Genomic DNA, 23,555 nt, shown 5'->3' on the forward strand with positions numbered 1-23,555 from the left:
AGGAGAGGGATGAGGGGAGGGAGGGGGGGTGAGGGGGAGGCGGAGGGGAGGGAGGGAGAGGGGGGTGAGGAGAGGGAGGAGGGGAGGGAGAGGGGAGGCGGAGGGAGGCAGAGGGGGAGGGAGAGGGGTGAGGGGGAGGCGGAGGGGGAGGGAGGCAGAGGGGGAGGAGGGGGGGGGGAGGCGGAGGGGGAGGGGAGGGAGAGGGGGAGGTGGGAGTGGTAGGGAGGGAGAGAGGGTGAGGGAGGGAGAGGGAGGAGGGGAGGGGAGGGAGAGGGGAGGCGGAGGGGGAGGGAGGGAGAGGGGGAGGGGAGGGAGAGGGAGGAGGGAGGGGAGGGAGAGGGAGGCGGAGGGGGAGGGAGGGGAGAGGGGGAGGGGAGGGAGAGGGGAGGTGGAGTGGGAGAGAGGGAGACGGAGGAGGGGAGGAAGAGGGGAGGCGAAGGGCGAGGACAGACTAAACATGATGACAGACTAACCAGGGAGAACACTAAACATGATGACAGACTAAACATGATGACAGACTAACCAGGAGAACACTAAACATGATGACAGACTAACCAGGGAGAACACTAAACATGATGACAGACTAAACATGATGACAGACTAACCAGGAGAACACTAAACATGATGTCAGACTAACCAGAGAGGACACTAAACATGATGACAGACTAAACATGATGACAGACTAACCAGGGAGAACACTAAACATGATGACAGACTAACCAGGGAGAACACTAAACATGATGACAGACTAAACATGATGACAGACTAACCAGGGAGAACACTAAACATGATGACAGACTAACCAGGGAGAACACTAAACATGATGACAGACTAACCAGGGAGAACACTAAACATGATGACAGACTAAACATGATGACAGACTAACCAGGAGAACACTAAACATGATGACAGACTAACCAGGGAGAACACTAAACATGATGACAGACTAACCAGGGAGAACACTAAACATGATGACAGACTAAACATGATGACAGACTAACCAGGGAGAACACTAAACATGATGACAGACTAAACATGATGACAGACTAACCAGGGAGAACACTAAACATGATGACAGACTAAACATGATGACAGACTAAACATGATGACAGACTAAACATGATGACAGACTAACCAGGGAGAACACTAAACATGATGACAGACTAAACATGATGACAGACTAAACATGATGACAGACTAACCAGGGAGAACACTAAACATGATGACAGACTAAACATGATGACAGACTAACCAGGGAGAACACTAAACATGATGACAGACTAAACATGATGACAGACTAAACATGATGACAGACTAACCAGGGAGAACACTAAACATGATGACAGACTAACCAGGGAGAACACTAAACATGATGACAGACTAAACATGATGACAGACTAACCAGGGAGAACACTAAACATGATGACAGACTAACCAGGGAGAACACTAAACATGATGACAGACTAAACATGATGATAGACTAACCAGGGAGAACACTAAACATGATGACAGACTAAACATGATGACAGACTAAACAAGATGACAGACTAAACATGATGACAGACTAAACATGATGACAGACTAACCAGGGAGAACACTAAACATGATGACAGACTAAACATGATGACAGACTAACCAGGGAGAACACTAAACATGATGACAGACTAAACATGATGACAGACTAAACATGATGACAGACTAACAGGGAGAACACTAAACATGATGACAGACTAACCAGGGAGAACACTAAACATGATGACAGACTAAACATGATGACAGACTAACCAGGGAGAACACTAAACATGATGACAGACTAACCAGGGAGAACACTAAACATGATGACAGACTAAACATGATGACAGACTAACCAGGGAGAACACTAAACATGATGACAGACTAAACAGGGAGAACACTAAACATGATGACAGACTAACCAGGGAGAACACTAAACATGATGACAGACTAACCAGGGAGAACACTAAACATGATGACAGACTAAACATGATGACAGACTAACCAGGGAGAACACTAAACATGATGACAGACTAAACATGATGACAGACTAACCAGGGAGAACACCAAACATGATGACAGACTAAACATGATGACAGACTAACAGGGAGAACACTAAACATGATGAAAGACTAACAGGGAGAACACTAAACATGATGACAGACTAAACATGATGACAGACTAAACATGATGAAAGACTAACAGGGAGAACACTAAACATGATGACAGACTAACCAGGGAGAACACTAAACATGATGACAGACTAAACAGGGAGAACACTAAACATGATGACAGACTAACCAGGGAGAACACTAAACATGATGACAGACTAACCAGGGAGAACACTAAACATGATGACAGACTAAACATGATGACAGACTAAACATGATGACAGACTAACCAGGGAGAACACCAAACATGATGACAGACTAACAGGGAGAACACCAAACATGATGACAGACTAACCAGGGAGAACACCAAACATGATGACAGACTAACAGGGAGAACACTAAACATGATGACAGACTAACAGGGAGAACACTAAACATGATGACAGACTAAACATGATGACAGACTAAACATGATGAAAGACTAACAGGGAGAACACTAAACATGATGACAGACTAACCAGGGAGGACACTAAACATGATGACAGACTAAACATGATGACAGACTAAACATGATGACAGACTAAACATGATGACAGACTAAACATGATGACAGACTAACAGGGAGAACACTAAACATGATGACAGACTAACCAGGGAGAACACTAAACATGATGACAGACTAAACATGATGACAGACTAACCAGGGAGAACACTAAACATGATGACAGACTAACCAGGGAGAACACTAAACATGATGACAGACTAACCAGGGAGAACACTAAACATGATGACAGACTAAACATGATGACAGACTAACCAGGGAGAACACTAAACATGATGACAGACTAACCAGGGAGAACACTAAACATGATGACAGACTAACCAGGAGAACACTAAACATGATGACAGACTAAACATGATGACAGACTAACCAGGGAGAACACTAAACATGATGACAGACTAACCAGGGAGAACACTAAACATGATGACAGACTAACCAGGGAGAACACTAAACATGATGACAGACTAAACATGATGACAGACTAACCAGGGAGAACACTAAACATGATGAAAGACTAACCAGGGAGAACACTAAACGTGATGACAGACTAAACATGATGACAGACTAACCAGGGAGAACACTAAACATGATGACAGACTAAACATGATGACAGACTAACCAGGGAGAACACTAAACATGATGACAGACTAAACATGATGACAGAACACTAAACATGATGACAGACTAAACATGATGACAGACTAACAGGGAGAACACTAAACATGATGACAGACTAACCAGGAGAACACTAAACATGATGACAGACTAACCAGGGAGAACACTAAACATGATGACAGACTAACCAGGGAGAACACTAAACATGATGACAGACTAAACATGATGACAGACTAACAGGGAGAACACTAAACATGATGAAAGACTAACCAGGGAGAACACTAAACATGATGACAGACTAACCAGGGAGAACACTAAACATGATGACAGACTAAACATGATGACAGACTAAACATGATGACAGACTAAACATGATGACAGACTAACCAGGGAGAACACTAAACATGATGAAAGACTAAACATGATGTCAGACTAACCAGGGAGGACACTAAACATGATGACAGACTAAACATGATGACAGACTAACCAGGGAGAACACTAAACATGATGACAGACTAACCAGGGAGAACACTAAACATGATGACAGACTAACCAGGGAGAACACTAAACATGATGACAGACTAAACATGATGACAGACTAACCAGGGAGAACACTAAACATGATGACAGACTGAGGTTGTCCAGGAGAACACTAAACATGATGACAGACTAACCAGGGAGAACACTAAACATGATGACAGACTAAACATGATGACAGACTAACCAGGGAGAACACCAAACATGATGACAGACTAACCAGGGAGAACACTAAACATGATGACAGACTAAACATGATGACAGACTAACCAGGGAGAACACTAAACATGATGACAGACTAAACATGATGACAGACTAACCAGGGAGAACACCAAACATGATGACAGACTAAATAGGGAGAACACTAAACATGATGACAGACTAAACATGATGACAGACTAAACATGATGACAGACTAACCAGGGAGAACACTAAACATGATGACAGACTAACCAGGGAGAACACTAAACATGATGACAGACTAAACATGATGACAGACTAACCAGGGAGAACACTAAACATGATGACAGACTAACCAGGGAGAACACTAAACATGATGACAGACTAACCAGGGAGAACACTAAACATGATGACAGACTAACAGGGAGAACACTAAACATGATGACAGACTAAACATGATGACAGACTAACCAGGGAGAACACTAAACATGATGACAGACTAACCAGGGAGAACACTAAACATGATGACAGACTAAACATGATGACAGACTAACAGGGAGAACACTAAACATGATGACAGACTAACCAGGGACACTGTTGTGGATAAAGGGTCTGTGGTTGGTGAGGAAGGGGAGGTTTGAGGTTGTCCTGTAGTTGGGGAGGAAGGAGGTTTGAGGTAGTCCTAAAGTTGGTGAGGAAGGGGAGGTTTGAGGTAGTCCTGTAGTTGGTGAGGAAGGGGAGGTTTGAGGTAGTCCTGTAGTTGGTGAGGAAGGGGAGGTTTGAGGAAGTCCTGTAGTTGGTGAGGAAGGGGAGGTTTCAGGTAGTCCCAAAGTTGGGGAGGTTTGAGGTAGTCCTGTAGTTGGTGAGGAATGGGAGGTTTGAGGTAGTCCTGTAGTTGGTGAGGAAGGGGAGGTTTGAGGTAGTCCTGTAGTTGGGGAGGTTTGAGGTTGTCCTGTAGTTGGTGAGGAAAAGGGGAGGTTTGAGGTTGTCCTGTAGTTGGTGAGGAAGGGGAGGTTTGAGGTAGTCCTGTAGTTGGGAGGTTTGAGGTTGTCCTAAAGTTGATGAGGAAGGGAGGTTTGAGGTTGTCCTGTAGTTGGTGAGGAAGGGGAGGTTTGAGGTTGTCCTGTAGTTGGTGAGGAAGGGGAGGTTTGAGGTTGTCCAGTAAACATGAGGAAGGGAGGTTTGAGGTTGTCCTAAAGTTGGTGAGGAAGGGGAGGTTTGAGGTAGTCCATGATGTAGTAAACATGATGAGGAAGGGGAGGTTTGAGGTAGTCCTAAAGTTGGTGAGGAAGGGGAGGTTTGAGGGGAAGTCCTGTAGTTGGTGATGACAGAAGGGGACATGATGACAGACTAAATAGGGAGTACACTAAACATGATGACAGACTAAACATGATGACAGACTAAACATGATGACAGACTAACCAGGGAGAACACTAAACATGATGACAGACTAACCAGGGAGGACACTAAACATGATGACAGACTAACCAGGGAGAACACTAAACATGATGACAGACTAACCAGGGAGAACACTAAACATGATGACAGACTAAACATGATGACAGACTAAACATGATGACAGACTAACCAGGGAGAACACTAAACATGATGACAGACTAAACATGATGACAGACTAAACATGATGACAGACTAACCAGGGAGAACACTAAACATGATGACAGACTAACCAGGGAGAACACTAAACATGATGACAGACTAAACATGATGACAGACTAACCAGGGAGAACACTAAACATGATGACAGACTAACCAGGGAGAACACTAAACATGATGACAGACTAACCAGGGAGAACACTAAACATGATGACAGACTAAACATGATGACAGACTAACCAGGGAGAACACTAAACATGATGACAGACTAACCAGGGAGAACACCAAACATGATGACAGACTAACCAGGGAGAACACTAAACATGATGACAGACTAAACATGATGACAGACTAACCAGGGAGAACACTAAACATGATGACAGACTAACCAGGGAGAACACTAAACATGATGACAGACTAACCAGGGAGAACACTAAACATGATGACAGACTAAAACCAGGGAGAACACTAAACATGATGACAGACTAAACATGATGACAAACTGAACCAGGGAGAACACTAAACATGATGACAGACTAACCAGGGAGAACACTAAACATGATGACAGACTAACAGGAGAACACTAAACATGATGACAGACTAAACATGATGACAGACTAACCAGGGAGAACACTAAACATGATGACAGACTAACCAGGAGAACACTAAACATGATGACAGACTAAACAGGGAGAACACTAAACATGATGACAGACTAAACATGATGACAGACTAACCAGGGAGAACACTAAACATGATGACAGACTAACCAGGAGAACACCAAACATGATGACAGACTAACCAGGGAGAACACTAAACATGATGACAGACTAAACATGATGACAGACTAAACATGAGAACACTAAACATGATGACAGACTAACCAGGAAGAACACTAAACATGATGACAGACTAACCAGGGAGAACACTAAACATGATGACAGACTAAACATGATGACAAACTAACCAGGGAGAACACTAAACATGATGACAGACTAACCAGGGAGAACACTAAACATGATGACAGACTAAACATGATGACAGACTAAACATGATGACAGACTAAATAGGGAGAACACTAAACATGATGACAGACTAACCAGGGAGGACACTAAACATGATGACAGACTAACAGACTAAACATGATGACAGACTAACCAGGAGAACACTAAACATGATGACAGACTAACCAGGGAGAACACTAAACATGATGACAGACTAAACATGATGACAGACTAACCAGGAGAACACTAAACATGATGACAGACTAAACAGACTAAACATGATGACAGACTAACCAGGGAGAACACTAAACATGATGACAGACTAACAGGGAGAACACTAAACATGATGACAGACTAACCAGGGAGAACACTAAACATGATGACAGACTAACCAGGGAGAACACTAAACATGATGACAGACTAACCAGGGAGAACACTAAACATGATGACAGACTAAACATGATGACAGACTAACCAGGGAGAACACTAAACATGATGACAGACTAACCAGGGAGAACACTAAACATGATGACAGACTAACCAGGGAGAACACTAAACATGATGACAGACTAACCAGGAGAACACTAAACATGATGACAGACTAACCAGGAGAACACTAAACATGATGACAGACTAACAGGAGAACACTAAACATGATGACAGACTAAACATGATGACAGACTAACCAGGGAGAACACTAAACATGATGACAGACTAAACATGATGACAGACTAACCAGGGAGAACACCAAACATGATGACAGACTAAATAGGGAGAACACTAAACATGATGACAGACTAAACATGATGACAGACTAAACATGATGACAGACTAACCAGGGAGAACACTAAACATGATGACAGACTAACCAGGGAGAACACTAAACATGATGACAGACTAAACATGATGACAGACTAACCAGGGAGAACACTAAACATGATGACAGACTAACCAGGGAGAACACTAAACATGATGACAGACTAACCAGGAGAACACTAAACATGATGACAGACTAACAGGAGAACACTAAACATGATGACAGACTAAACATGATGACAGACTAAACATGATGACAGACTAACCAGGGAGAACACTAAACATGATGACAGACTAACCAGGAGAACACTAAACATGATGACAGACTAACAGGGAGAACACTAAACATGATGACAGACTAAACATGATGACAGACTAACCAGGGAGAACACTAAACATGATGACAGACTAACCAGGGAGAACACTAAACATGATGACAGACTAAACATGATGACAGACTAACAGGGAGAACACTAAACATGATGACAGACTAACCAGGGACACATGATGACAGATAAAGGGTCTGTGGTTGGTGAGGAAGGGGAGGTTTGAGGTTGTCCTGTAGTTGGGGAGGAAGGGGAGGTTTGAGGTAGTCCTGTAGTTGGTGAGGAAGGGAGGTTTGAGGTAGTCCTGTAGTTGGTGAGGAAGGGGAGGTTTGAGGTAGTCCTGTAGTTGGTGAGGAAGGGGAGGTTTGAGGAAGTCCTGTAGTTGGTGAGGAAGGGGAGGTTTCAGGTAGTCCTGTAGTTGGGGAGGTTTGAGGTAGTCCTGTAGTTGGTGAGGAATGGGAGGTTTGAGGTAGTCCTGTAGTTGGTGAGGAAGGGGAGGTTTGAGGTAGTCCTGTAGTTGGGGAGGTTTGAGGTTGTCCTGTAGTTGGTGAGGAAGGGGAGGTTTGAGGTTGTCCTGTAGTTGGTGAGGAAGGAGGTTTGAGGTTTGAGGTTGTCCTGTAGTTGGGGAGGTTTGAGGTTGTCCTGTAGTTGGTGAGGAAGGGGAGGTTTGAGGTTGTCCTGTAGTTGGTGAGGAAGGGAGGTTTGAGGTTGTCCTGTAGTGGTGAGGAAGGGGAGGTGAGGTTGTCCTGTAGTTGGAAGGGGAGGTTTGAGGTAGTCCTGTAGTTGGTGAGGAAGGGGAGGTTTGAGGTAGTCCTGTAGTTGGTGAGGAAGGGGAGGTTTGAGGAAGTCCTGTAGTTGGTGAGGAAGGGGACATGATGACAGACTAAATAGGGAGAACACTAAACATGATGACAGACTAAACATGATGACAGACTAAACATGATGACAGACTAACCAGGAGAACACTAAACATGATGACAGACTAACCAGGAGAACACTAAACATGATGACAGACTAAACATGATGACAGACTAAACATGATGACAGACTAACCATGACAGGAGAACACTAAACATGATGACAGACTAAACATGATGACAGACTAAACATGATGACAGACTAACCAGGGAGAACACTAAACATGATGACAGACTAACCAGGAGAACACTGACAAACATGATGACAGACTAAACATGATGACAGACTAACCAGGGAGAACACTAAACATGATGACAGACTAACCAGGGAGAACACTAAACATGATGACAGACTAACCAGGGAGAACACTAAACATGATGACAGACTAAACATGATGACAGACTAACCAGGGAGAACACTAAACATGATGACAGACTAACCAGGAGAACACCAAACATGATGACAGACTAACCAGGGAGAACACTAAACATGATGACAGACTAAACATGATGACAGACTAACCAGGGAGAACACTAAACATGATGACAGACTAACCAGGGAGAACACTAAACATGATGACAGACTAACCAGGGAGAACACTAAACATGATGACAGACTAAACATGATGACAAACTAACCAGGGAGAACACTAAACATGATGACAGACTAACCAGGGGAGAACACTAAACATGATGACAGACTAACAGACTAAACATGATGACAGACTAACCAGGGAGAACACTAAACATGATGACAGACTAACCAGGGAGAACACTAAACATGATGACAGACTAACCAGGGAGAACACTAAACATGATGACAGACTAAACATGATGACAGACTAACCAGGGAGAACACTAAACATGATGACAGACTAACCAGGGAGAACACCAAACATGATGACAGACTAACCAGGGAGAACACTAAACATGATGACAGACTAAACATGATGACAGACTAACCAGGGAGAACACTAAACATGATGACAGACTAACCAGGGAGAACACTAAACATGATGACAGACTAAACATGATGACAAACTAACCAGGGAGAACACTAAACATGATGACAGACTAACCAGGGAGAACACTAAACATGATGACAGACTAAACATGATGACAGACTAAACATGATGACAGACTAAATAGGGAGAACACTAAACATGATGACAGACTAACCAGGGAGGACACTAAACATGATGACAGACTAAACATGATGACAGACTAACCAGGGAGAACACTAAACATGATGACAGACTAACCAGGGAGAACACTAAACATGATGACAGACTAAACATGATGACAGACTAACCAGGGAGAACACTAAACATGATGACAGACTAAACATGATGACAGACTAAACATGATGAACACTAAACATGATGACAGACTAACCAGGGAGAACACTAAACATGATGACAGACTAACCAGGGAGAACACTAAACATGATGACAGACTAAACATGATGACAGACTAACCAGGGAGAACACTAAACATGATGACAGACTAACCAGGGAGAACACTAAACATGATGACAGACTAAACATGATGACAGACTAACCAGGAGAACACCAAACATGATGACAGACTAACCAGGGAGAACACTAAACATGATGACAGACTAAACATGATGACAGACTAACCAGGAGAACACCAAACATGATGACAGACTAAATAGGGAGAACACTAAACATGATGACAGACTAAACATGATGACAGACTGAGAACACTAAACATGATGACAGACTAACCAGGGAGAACACTAAACATGATGACAGACTAAACATGATGACAGACTAACCAGGGAGAACACTAAACATGATGACAGACTAACCAGGGGGATGAACACTAAACATGATGACAGACTAACCAGGAGAACACTAAACATGATGACATGATGACAGACTAACCAGGGAGAACACTAAACATGATGACAGACTAACCAGGGAGAACAGACTAAACATGATGACAGACTAACCAGGGAGAACACTAAACATGATGACAGACTAAACATGATGACAGACTAACCAGGGAGAACACTAAACATGATGACAGACTAAACATGATGACAGACTAAACATGATGACAGACTAACCAGGGAGAACACTAAACATGATGACAGACTAAACATGATGACACTAAACATGATGACAGACTAACCAGGGAGAACAGACTAAACATGATGACAGACTAACCAGGGAGAACACTAAACATGATGACAGACTAAACATGATGACAGACTAACCAGGGAGAACACTAAACATGATGACAGACTAACCAGGGAGAACACTAAACATGATGACAGACTAACCAGGGAGAACATAAACATGATGACAGACTAACCAGGGAGAACACTAAACATGATGACAGACTAACAGGGAGAACACTAAACATGATGACAGACTAACCAGGGAGAACACTAAACATGATGACAGACTAACCAGGGAGAACACTAAACATGATGACAGACTAACCAGGGAGAACACTAAACATGATGACAGACTAACCAGGGAGAACACTAAACATGATGACAGACTAACAGGGAGAACATAAACATGATGACAGACTAACCAGGAGAACACTAAACATGATGACAGACTAACCAGGGAGAACACTAAACATGATGACAGACTAACCAGGGAGAACACTAAACATGATGACAGACTAACCAGGGAGAACACTAAACATGATGACAGACTAACCAGGGAGAACACTAAACATGATGACAGACTAAACATGATGACAGACTAACCAGGGAGAACACTAAACATGATGACAGACTAAACATGATGACAGACTAACAGGGAGAACACTAAACATGATGACAGACTAACCAGGGAGAACACTAAACATGATGACAGACTAACCAGGGAGAACACTAAACATGATGACAGACTAACCAGGGAGGACACTAAACATGATGACAGACTAAACATGATGACAGACTAACAGGGAGAACACTAAACATGATGACAGACTAAACATGATGACAGACTAACCAGGGAGGACACTAAACATGATGACAGACTAACCAGGGAGAACACTAAACATGATGACAGACTAACCAGGGAGAACACTAAACATGATGACAGACTAAACATGATGACAGACTAAACAGGGAGAACACTAAACATGATGACAGACTAACCAGGGAGAACACTAAACATGATGACAGACTAACCAGGGAGAACACTAAACATGATGTCAGACTAACCAGGGAGAACACTAAACATGATGACAGACTAACCAGGGAGAACACTAAACATGATGACAGACTAACCAGGGAGAACACTAAACATGATGACAGACTAAATAGGGAGAACACTAAACATGATGACAGACTAACCAGGGAGAACACTAAACATGATGACAGACTAACCAGGGAGAACACTAAACATGATGACAGACTAAACATGATGACAGACTAACCAGGGAGAACACTAAACATGATGACAGACTAACCAGGGAGAACACTAAACATGATGACAGACTAAATAGGAGAAACATGATGACAGACTAACCAGGGAGAACACTAAACATGATGACAGACTAACCAGGGAGAACACTAAACATGATGACAGACTAAACAGGAGAACACTAAACATGATGACAGACTAAACATGATGACAGACTAAACATGATGACAGACTAAATAGGGAGAACACTAAACATGATGACAGACTAACCAGGGAGAACACTAAACATGATGACAGACTAACCAGGGAGAACACTAAACATGATGACAGACTAAACATGATGACAGACTAACCAGGAGAACACTAAACATGATGACAGACTAACCAGGGAGAACACTAAACATGATGACAGACTAAACATGATGACAGACTAACCAGGGAGAACACTAAACATGATGACAGACTAAACATGATGACAGACTAACCAGGGAGGACACTAAACATGATGACAGACTAACCAGGGAGAACACTAAACATGATGACAGACTAACCAGGGAGGACACTAAACATGATGACAGACTAAACATGATGACAGACTAACCAGGGAGAACACTAAACATGATGACAGACTGACCAGGGAGAACACTAAACATGATGACAGACTAAATAGGGAGAACACTAAACATGATGACAGACTAACCAGGGAGAACACTAAACATGATGACAGACTAACCAGGGAGAACACTAAACATGATGACAGACTAAACATGATGACAGACTAACAGGGAGAACACTAAACATGATGACAGACTAAACATGATGACAGACTAACAGGGAGAACACTAAACATGATGACAGACTAACAGGGAGAACACTAAACATGATGACAGACTAAACATGATGACAGACTAACCAGGGAGAACACCAAACATGATGACAGACTAACCAGGGAGAACACTAAACATGATGACAGACTAAACATGATGACAGACTAACCAGGGAGAACACCAAACATGATGACAGACTAAATAGGGAGAACACTAAACATGATGACAGACTAAACATGATGACAGACTAAACATGATGACAGACTAACCAGGGAGAACACTAAACATGATGACAGACTAACCAGGGAGAACACTAAACATGATGACAGACTAAACATGATGACAGACTAACCAGGGAGAACACTAAACATGATGACAGACTAACCAGGGAGAACACTAAACATGATGACAGACTAACCAGGGAGAACACTAAACATGATGACAGACTAACAGGGAGAACACTAAACATGATGACAGACTAAACATGATGACAGACTAAACATGATGACAGACTAACCAGGGAGAACACTAAACATGATGACAGACTAACCAGGGAGAACACTAAACATGATGACAGACTAACAGGGAGAACACTAAACATGATGACAGACTAAACATGATGACAGACTAACCAGGGAGAACACTAAACATGATGACAGACTAACCAGGGAGAACACTAAACATGATGACAGACTAAACATGATGACAGACTAACAGGGAGAACACTAAACATGATGACAGACTAACCAGGGAGAACACTAAACATGATGACAGACTAACCAGGGACACTGTTGTGGATAAAGGGTCTGTGGTTGGTGAGGAAGGGGAGGTTTGAGGTTGTCCTGTAGTTGGGGAGGAAGGGGAGGTTTGAGGTAGTCCTGTAGTTGGTGAGGAAGGGGAGGTTTGAGGTAGTCCTGTAGTTGGTGAGGAAGGGGAGGTTTGAGGTAGTCCTGTAGTTGGTGAGGAAGGGGAGGTTTGAGGAAGTCCTGTAGTTGGTGAGGAAGGGGAGGTTTCAGGTAGTCCTGTAGTTGGGGAGGTTTGAGGTAGTCCTGTAGTTGGTGAGGAATGGGAGGTTTGAGGTAGTCCTGTAGTTGGTGAGGAAGGGGAGGTTTGAGGTAGTCCTGTAGTTGGGGAAGTTTGAGGTTGTCCTGTAGTTGGTGAGGAAGGGGAGGTTTGAGGTTGTCCTGTAGTTGGTGAGGAAGGGGAAGTTTGAGGTAGTCCTGTAGTTGGGGAGGTTTGAGGTTGTCCTGTAGTTGGTGAGGAAGGGGAGGTTTGAGGTTGTCCTGTAGTTGGTGAGGAAGGGGAGGTTTGAGGTTGTCCTGTAGTTGGTGAGGAAGGGGAGGTTTGAGGTTGTCCTGTAGTTGGTGAGGAAGGGGAGGTTTGAGGTTGTCCTGTAGTTGGTGAGGAAGGGGAGGTTTGAGGTAGTCCTGTAGTTGGTGAGGAAGGGGAGGTTTGAGGTAGTCCTGTAGTTGGTGAGGAAGGGGAGGTTTGAGGAAGTCCTGTAGTTGGTGAGGAAGGGGACATGATGACAGACTAAATAGGGAGAACACTAAACATGATGACAGACTAAACATGATGACAGACTAAACATGATGACAGACTAACCAGGGAGAACACTAAACATGATGACAGACTAACCAGGGAGAACACTAAACATGATGACAGACTAAACATGATGACAGACTAACCAGGGAGAACACTAAACATGATGACAGACTAACCAGGGAGAACACTAAACATGATGACAGACTAACCAGGGAGAACACTAAACATGATGACAGACTAAACATGATGACAGACTAACCAGGGAGAACACTAAACATGATGACAGACTAAACATGATGACAGACTAAACATGATGACAGACTAACCAGGGAGAACACTAAACATGATGACAGACTAACCAGGGAGAACACTAAACATGATGACAGACTAAACATGATGACAGACTAACCAGGAGAACACTAAACATGATGACAGACTAACCAGGAGAACACTAAACATGATGACAGACTAACCAGGGAGAACACTAAACATGATGACAGACTAAACATGATGACAGACTAACCAGGGAGAACACTAAACATGATGACAGACTAACCAGGGAGAACACTAAACATGATGACAGACTAAACATGATGACAGACTAACCAGGGAGAACACTAAACATGATGACAGACTAACCAGGGAGAACACCAAACATGATGACAGACTAACCAGGGAGAACACTAAACATGATGACAGACTAAACATGATGACAGACTAACCAGGGAGAACACTAAACATGATGACAGACTAACCAGGGAGAACACTAAACATGATGATAGACTAACCAGGGAGAACACTAAACATGATGACAGACTAAACATGATGACAAACTAACCAGGGAGAACACTAAACATGATGACAGACTAACCAGGGAGAACACTAAACATGATGACAGACTAAACATGATGACAGACTAACCAGGGAGAACACTAAACATGATGACAGACTAACCAGGGAGAACACTAAACATGATGACAGACTAACCAGGGAGAACACTAAACATGATGACAGACTAAACATGATGACAGACTAACCAGGGAGAACACTAAACATGATGACAGACTAACCAGGGAGAACACCAAACATGATGACAGACTAACCAGGGAGAACACTAAACATGATGACAGACTAAACATGATGACAGACTAACCAGGGAGAACACTAAACATGATGACAGACTAACCAGGGAGAACACTAAACATGATGACAGACTAACCAGGGAGAACACTAAACATGATGACAGACTAAACATGATGACAAACTAACCAGGGAGAACACTAAACATGATGACAGACTAACCAGGGAGAACACTAAACATGATGACAGACTAAACATGATGACAGACTAAACATGATGACAGACTAAATAGGGAGAACACTAAACATGATGACAGACTAACCAGGGAGGACACTAAACATGATGACAGACTAAACATGATGACAGACTAACCAGGGAGAACACTAAACATGATGACAGACTAACCAGGGAGAACACTAAACATGATGACAGACTAACCAGGGAGGACACTAAACATGATGACAGACTAACCAGGGAGGACACTAAACATGATGACAGACTAAACATGATGACAGACTAACCAGGGAGAACACTAAACATGATGACAGACTAAACATGATGACAGACTAACCAGGGAGAACACTAAACATGATGACAGACTAACCAGGGAGAACACTAAACATGATGACAGACTAACCAGGGAGAACACTAAACATGATGACAGACTAAACATGATGACAGACTAACCAGGGAGAACACTAAACATGATGACAGACTAACCAGGGAGAACACTAAACATGATGACAGACTAAACATGATGACAGACTAACCAGGGAGAACACCAAACATGATGACAGACTAACCAGGGAGAACACTAAACATGATGACAGACTAAACATGATGACAGACTAACCAGGGAGAACACCAAACATGATGACAGACTAAATAGGGAGAACACTAAACATGATGACAGACTAAACATGATGACAGACTAACAGGGAGAACACTAAACATGATGACAGACTAACCAGGGAGAACACTAAACATGATGACAGACTAAACATGATGACAGACTAACCAGGGAAAACACTAAACATGATGACAGACTAACCAGGGAGAACACTAAACATGATGACAGACTAACCAGGGAGAACACTAAACATGATGACAGACTAACCAGGGAGAACACTAAACATGATGACAGACTAACCAGGGAGAACACTAAACATGATGACAGACTAACCAGGGAGAACACTAAACATGATGACAGACTAACCAGGGAGAACACTAAACATGATGACAGACTAAACATGATGACAGACTAACCAGGGAGAACACTAAACATGATGACAGACTAAACATGATGACAGACTAAACATGATGACAGACTAACCAGGGAGAACACTAAACATGATGACAGACTAAACATGATGACAGACTAACCAGGGAGGACACTAAACATGATGACAGACTAACCAGGGAGAACACTAAACATGATGACAGACTAACCAGGGAGAACACTAAACATGATGACAGACTAAACATGATGACAGACTAACCAGGAGAACACTAAACATGATGACAGACTAACCAGGGAGAACACTAAACATGATGACAGACTAACCAGGGAGAACACTAAACATGATGACAGACTAAATAGGGAGAACACTAAACATGATGACAGACTAACCAGGAGAACACTAAACATGATGACAGACTAACCAGGAGAACACTAAACATGATGACAGACTAACCAGGAGAACACTAAACATGATGACAGACTAACCAGGGAGAACACTAAACATGATGACAGACTAACCAGGGAGAACACTAAACATGATGACAGACTAACAGGGAGAACACTAAACATGATGACAGACTAACCAGGAGAACACTAAACATGATGACAGACTAACCAGGGAGAACACTAAACATGATGACAGACTAACCAGGGAGAACACTAAACATGATGACAGACTAACCAGGGAGAACACTAAACATGATGACAGACTAACCAGGAGAACACTAAACATGATGACAGACTAAACATGATGACAGACTAACCAGGAGAACACTAAACATGATGACAGACTAAACATGATGACAGACTAACAGGGAGAACACTAAACATGATGACAGACTAACCAGGGAGAACACTAAACATGATGACAGACTAACCAGGGAGAACACTAAACATGATGACAGACTAACCAGGGAGGACACTAAACATGATGACAGACTAAACATGATGACAGACTAACAGGGAGAACACTAAACATGATGACAGACTAAACATGATGACAGACTAACCAGGGAGGACACTAAACATGATGACAGACTAACCAGGAGAACACTAAACATGATGACAGACTAACCAGGGAGAACACTAAACATGATGACAGACTAAACATGATGACAGACTAAACAGGGAGAACACTAAACATGATGACAGACTAACCAGGGAGAACACTAAACATGATGACAGACTAACCAGGGAGAACACTAAACATGATGTCAGACTAACCAGGGAGAACACTAAACATGATGACAGACTAACCAGGGAGAACACTAAACATGATGACAGACTAACCAGGGAGAACACTAAACATGATGACAGACTAAATAGGGAGAACACTAAACATGATGACAGACTAACCAGGGAGAACACTAAACATGATGACAGACTAACCAGGGAGAACACTAAACATGATGACAGACTAAACATGATGACAGACTAACCAGGGAGAACACTAAACATGATGACAGACTAACCAGGGAGAACACTAAACATGATGACAGACTAAATAGGGAGAACACTAAACATGATGACAGACTAACCAGGGAGAACACTAAACATGATGACAGACTAACCAGGGAGAACACTAAACATGATGACAGACTAAACATGATGACAGACTAACCAGGGAGAACACTAAACATGATGACAGACTAAATAGGGAGAACACTAAACATGATGACAGACTAACCAGGGAGAACACTAAACATGATGACAGACTAACCAGGGAGAACACTAAACATGATGACAGACTAAACATGATGACAGACTAACCAGGAGAACACTAAACATGATGACAGACTAAATAGGGAGAACACTAAACATGATGACAGACTAAACATGATGACAGACTAACCAGGGAGAACACTAAACATGATGACAGACTAAACATGATGACAGACTAACCAGGGAGGACACTAAACATGATGACAGACTAACCAGGGAGAACACTAAACATGATGACAGACTAACCAGGGAGGACACTAAACATGATGACAGACTAAACATGATGACAGACTAACCAGGGAGAACACTAAACATGATGACTGACCAGGAGAACACTAAACATGATGACAGACTAACCAGGGAGAACACTAAACATGATGACAGACTAACCAGGGAGAACACTAAACATGATGACAGACTAACCAGGAGAACACTAAACATGATGACAGACTAAACATGATGACAGACTAACAGGGAGAACACTAAACATGATGACAGACTAAACTGACAGACTAACAGGAGAACACTAAACATGATGACAGACTAACCAGGAGAACACTAAACATGATGACAGACTAAACATGATGACAGACTAACAGGGAGAACACTAAACATGATGACAGACTAACCAGGGAGAACACTAAACATGATGACAGACTAACAGGGAGACAGACTAAACATGATGACAGAACACTAACATGATGACAGACTAAACATGATGACAGACTAACCAGGGAGAACACTAAACATGATGACAGACTAAACATGATGACAGACTAACCAGGGAGAACACTAAACATGATGACAGACTAAACATGAGAACACTAAACATGATGAAGACTAAACATGATGACAGACTAACCAGGGAGAACACTAAACATGATGACAGACTAAACAGGGAGAACACTAAACATGATGACAGACTAAACATGATGACAGACTAACCAGGGAGAACACTAAACATGATGACAGACTAACCAGGGAGAACACTAAACATGATGACAGACTAAACATGATGACAGACTAACCAGGGAGAACACTAAACATGATGACAGACTAACAGGGAGAACACTAAACATGATGACAGACTAACCAGGAGAACACTAAACATGATGACAGACTAACCAGGGAGAACACTAAACATGATGACAGACTAAACATGAGAAGACTAAACATGATGACAGACTAAACATGATGACAGACTAACCAGGGAGAACACTAAACATGATGACAGACTAACCAGGGAGAACACTAAACATGATGACAGACTAACCAGGGAGAACACTAAACATGATGACAGACTAACCAGGAGAACACTAAACATGATGACAGACTAACAGGGAGAACACTAAACATGATGACAGACTAACCAGGGAGAACACTAAACAAGATGATGACAAACATGATGACAGACTAAACAAGAGAACACTAAACATGATGACAGACTAAACATGATGACAGACTAAACATGATGACAGACTAAACATGATGACAGACTAAACAGGGAGAACACAAACATGATGACAGACTAACCAGGGAGAACACTAAACATGATGACAGACTAAACATGATGACAGACTAAACAGGGAGAACACTAAACATGATGACAGACTAACCAGGGAGAACACTAAACATGATGACAGACTAACCAGGAGAACACTAAACATGATGACAGACTAACCAGGGAGAACACTAAACATGATGACAGACTAAACATGATGACAGACTAAACAGGGAGAAACTAAAAGATGACAGACTAAACATGATGACAGACTAAACAAGATGAACACTAAACATGATGTCAGACAGGGAGACTAAACATGATGACAGACTAAACAGGGAGAACACTAAACATGATGACAGACTAACCAGGGAGAACACTAAACATGATGACAGACTAAACATGATGACAGACTAACAGGGAGAACACTAAACATGATGACAGACTAACCAGGGAGAACACTAAACATGATGACAGACTAAACAGACAGAAACAGGGAGAACACTAAACATGATGACAGACTAACAGGGAGAACACTAAACATGATGACAGACTAACCAGGGAGAACACTAAACATGATGACAGACTAAACAGGGAGAACACTAAACATGATGACAGACTAACCAGGGAGAACATAAACATGATGACAGACTAAACAGGGAGAACACTAAACATGATGACAGACTAACCAGGAGAACACTAAACATGATGACAGACTAACCAGGGAGAACACTAAACATGATGACAGACTAACCAGGGAGAACACTAAACATGATGACAGATGACAGACTAAACATGATGACAGACTAACCAGGGAGAACACTAAACATGATGACAGACTAACCAGGAGAACACTAAACATGATGACAGACAGACTAAACATGATGACAGACTAACAGGGAGAACACTAAACATGATGACAGACTAACAGGGAGAACACTAAACATGATGACAGACTAACCAGGGAGAACACTAAACATGATGTCAGACTAACCAGGGAGAACACTAAACATGATGACAGACTAACCAGGGAGAACACTAAACATGATGACAGACTAACCAGGGAGAACACTAAACATGATGACAGACTAACCAGGGAGAACACTAAACATGATGACAGACTAAACATGATGACAGACTAACCAGGGAGAACACTAAACATGATGACAGACTAACCAGGGAGAACACTAAACATGATGACAGACTAAACATGATGACAGACTAAACATGATGACAGACTAACCAGGGAGAACACTAAACATGATGACAGACTAACCAGGGAGAACACTAAACATGATGACAGACTAACCAGGGAGAACACTAAACATGATGAGACTAAACATGATGACAGACTAACAGGGAGAACACTAAACATGATGACAGACTAACCAGGGAGAACACTAAACATGATGACAGACTAACCAGGGAGAACACTAAACATGATGACAGACTAACCAGGGAGAACACTAAACATGATGACAGACTAAACATGATGACAGACTAACCAGGGAGAACACTAAACATGATGACAGACTAACCAGGGAGAACACTAAACATGATGACAGACTAACAGGGAGAACACTAAACATGATGACAGACTAAACATGATGACAGACTAACCAGGGAGAACACTAAACATGATGACAGACTAAACATGATGACAGACTAAACAGGGAGAACACTAAACATGATGACAGACTAACAGGGAGAACACTAAACATGATGACAGACTAAACATGATGACAGACTAACAGGGAGAACACTAAACATGATGACAGACTAACCAGGAGAACACTAAACATGATGACAGACTAACCAGGGACACTGTTGTGGATACAGGGTCTGTGGTTGGTGAGGAAGGAGGTTTGAGGTAGTCCTGTAGTTGGGGAGGTTTGAGGTTGTCCTGTAGTTGGTGAGGAAGGGAGGTTTGAGGTTGTCCTGTAGTTGGTGAGGAAGGGAGGTTTGAGGTTGTCCTGTAGTTGGGGAGGAAGGGAGGTTTGAGGTAGTCCTGTAGTTGGTGAGGAAGGGGAGGTTTGAGGTAGTCCTGTAGTTGGTGAGGAAGGGGAGGTTTGAGGTAGTCCTGTAGTTGGTGAGGAAGGGGAGGCTTGAGGAAGTCCTGTAGTTGGTGAGGAAGGGGAGGTTTCAGGTAGTCCTGTAGTTGGGGAGGTTTGAGGTAGTCCTGTAGTTGGTGAGGAATGGGAGGTTTGAGGTAGTCCTGTAGTTGGTGAGGAAGGGAAGATTTGAGGTTGTCCTGTAGTTGGTGAGGAAGGGAGGTTTGAGGTTGTCCTGTAGTTGGTGAGGAAGGGAAGATTTGAGGTTGTCCTGTAGTTGGGGAGGTTTGAGGTAGTCCTGTAGTTGGTGAGGAATGGGAGGTTTGAGGTTGTCCTGTAGTTGGTGAGGAAGGGAAGATTTGAGGTTGTCCTGTAGTTGGTGAGGAAGGGAGGTTTGAGGTTGTCCTGTAGTTGGTGAGGAAGGGAAGATTTGAGGTTGTCCTGTAGTTGGGGAGGTTTGAGGTAGCCCTGTAGTTGGTGAGGAAGGAAGATATGAGGTAGTCCTGTAGTTGGTGAGGAAGGGGAGGTTTGAGGTTGTCCTGTAGTTGGTGAGGAAGGGAGGTTTGAGGTTGTCCTGTAGTTGGTGAGGAAGGGAGGTTTGTGGTAGTCCTGTAGTTGCTGAGGAAGGGGAGGTTTGAGGTAGTCCTGTAGTTGGTGAGGAAGGGGAGGTTTGAGTTAGTCCTGTAGTTGGTGAGGAAGGGGAGGTTTGAGGTAGTCCTGTAGTTGGTGAGGAAGGGGAGGTTTGAGGAAGTCCTGTAGTTGGTGAGGATCTCAGGCCCTCTTTCTTCAGTATGGGAGTTACTGCCAGTGGGCATGGGGTCAAGGGAGGAGAACAGGGAGGTGTTAACTAAGGCAGTGGGCATGGGGTCAAGGGAGGAGAACAGGGAGGCTTTAACTAAGGCAGTGGGCATGGGGTCAAGGACAGAGAACAGGGAGGCTTTAACTAAGGCAGTGGGCATGGGGTCAAGGGAGGAGAACAGGGAGGCTTTAACTAAGGCAGTGGGCCTGGGGTCAAGGGAGGAGAACAGGGAGGCTTTAACTAAGGCAGTGGGCATTGGGTCAAGGGAGGAGAACAGGGAGGCTTTAACTAAGGCAGTGGGGTCAAGGGAGGAGAACAGGGAGGCTTTAACTAAGGCAGTGGGGTCAAGGGAGGAGAACAGGGAGGCTTTAACTAAGGCAGTGGGCATTGGGTCAAGGACAGAGAACAGGGAGGCTTTAACTAAGGCAGTGGGCATTGGGTTAAGGACAGAGAACAGGGAGGCTTTAACTAAGGCAGTGGGCATTGGGTCAAGGGAGGAGAACAGGGAGGCTTTAACTAAGGCAGTGGGGTCAAGGGAGGAGAACAGGGAGGCTTTAACTAAGGCAGTGGGGTCAAGGGAGGAGAACAGGGAGGCTTTAACTAAGGCAGTGGGGTCAAGGGAGGAGAACAGGGAGGCTTTAACTAAGGCAGTGGGGTCAAGGGAGGAGAACAGGGAGGCT

General features: G+C 43.1%; 1 protein-coding gene across 1 annotated transcript in view; it reads left to right on the plus strand.

The window, feature by feature from the left end:
• Positions 1–23,555, plus strand: part of LOC124028415 (ephrin type-A receptor 6-like) — a gene marked incomplete at both ends in the record, with an annotated part of 37,359 nt that overhangs the window by 1,468 nt on the left and 12,336 nt on the right. The window lies entirely within an intron of this gene.

Source organism: Oncorhynchus gorbuscha, unplaced genomic scaffold (assembly GCF_021184085.1).
Source record: "Oncorhynchus gorbuscha isolate QuinsamMale2020 ecotype Even-year unplaced genomic scaffold, OgorEven_v1.0 Un_scaffold_4100, whole genome shotgun sequence".
NCBI classification, from domain to species: Eukaryota; Metazoa; Chordata; class Actinopteri; order Salmoniformes; family Salmonidae; genus Oncorhynchus; species Oncorhynchus gorbuscha.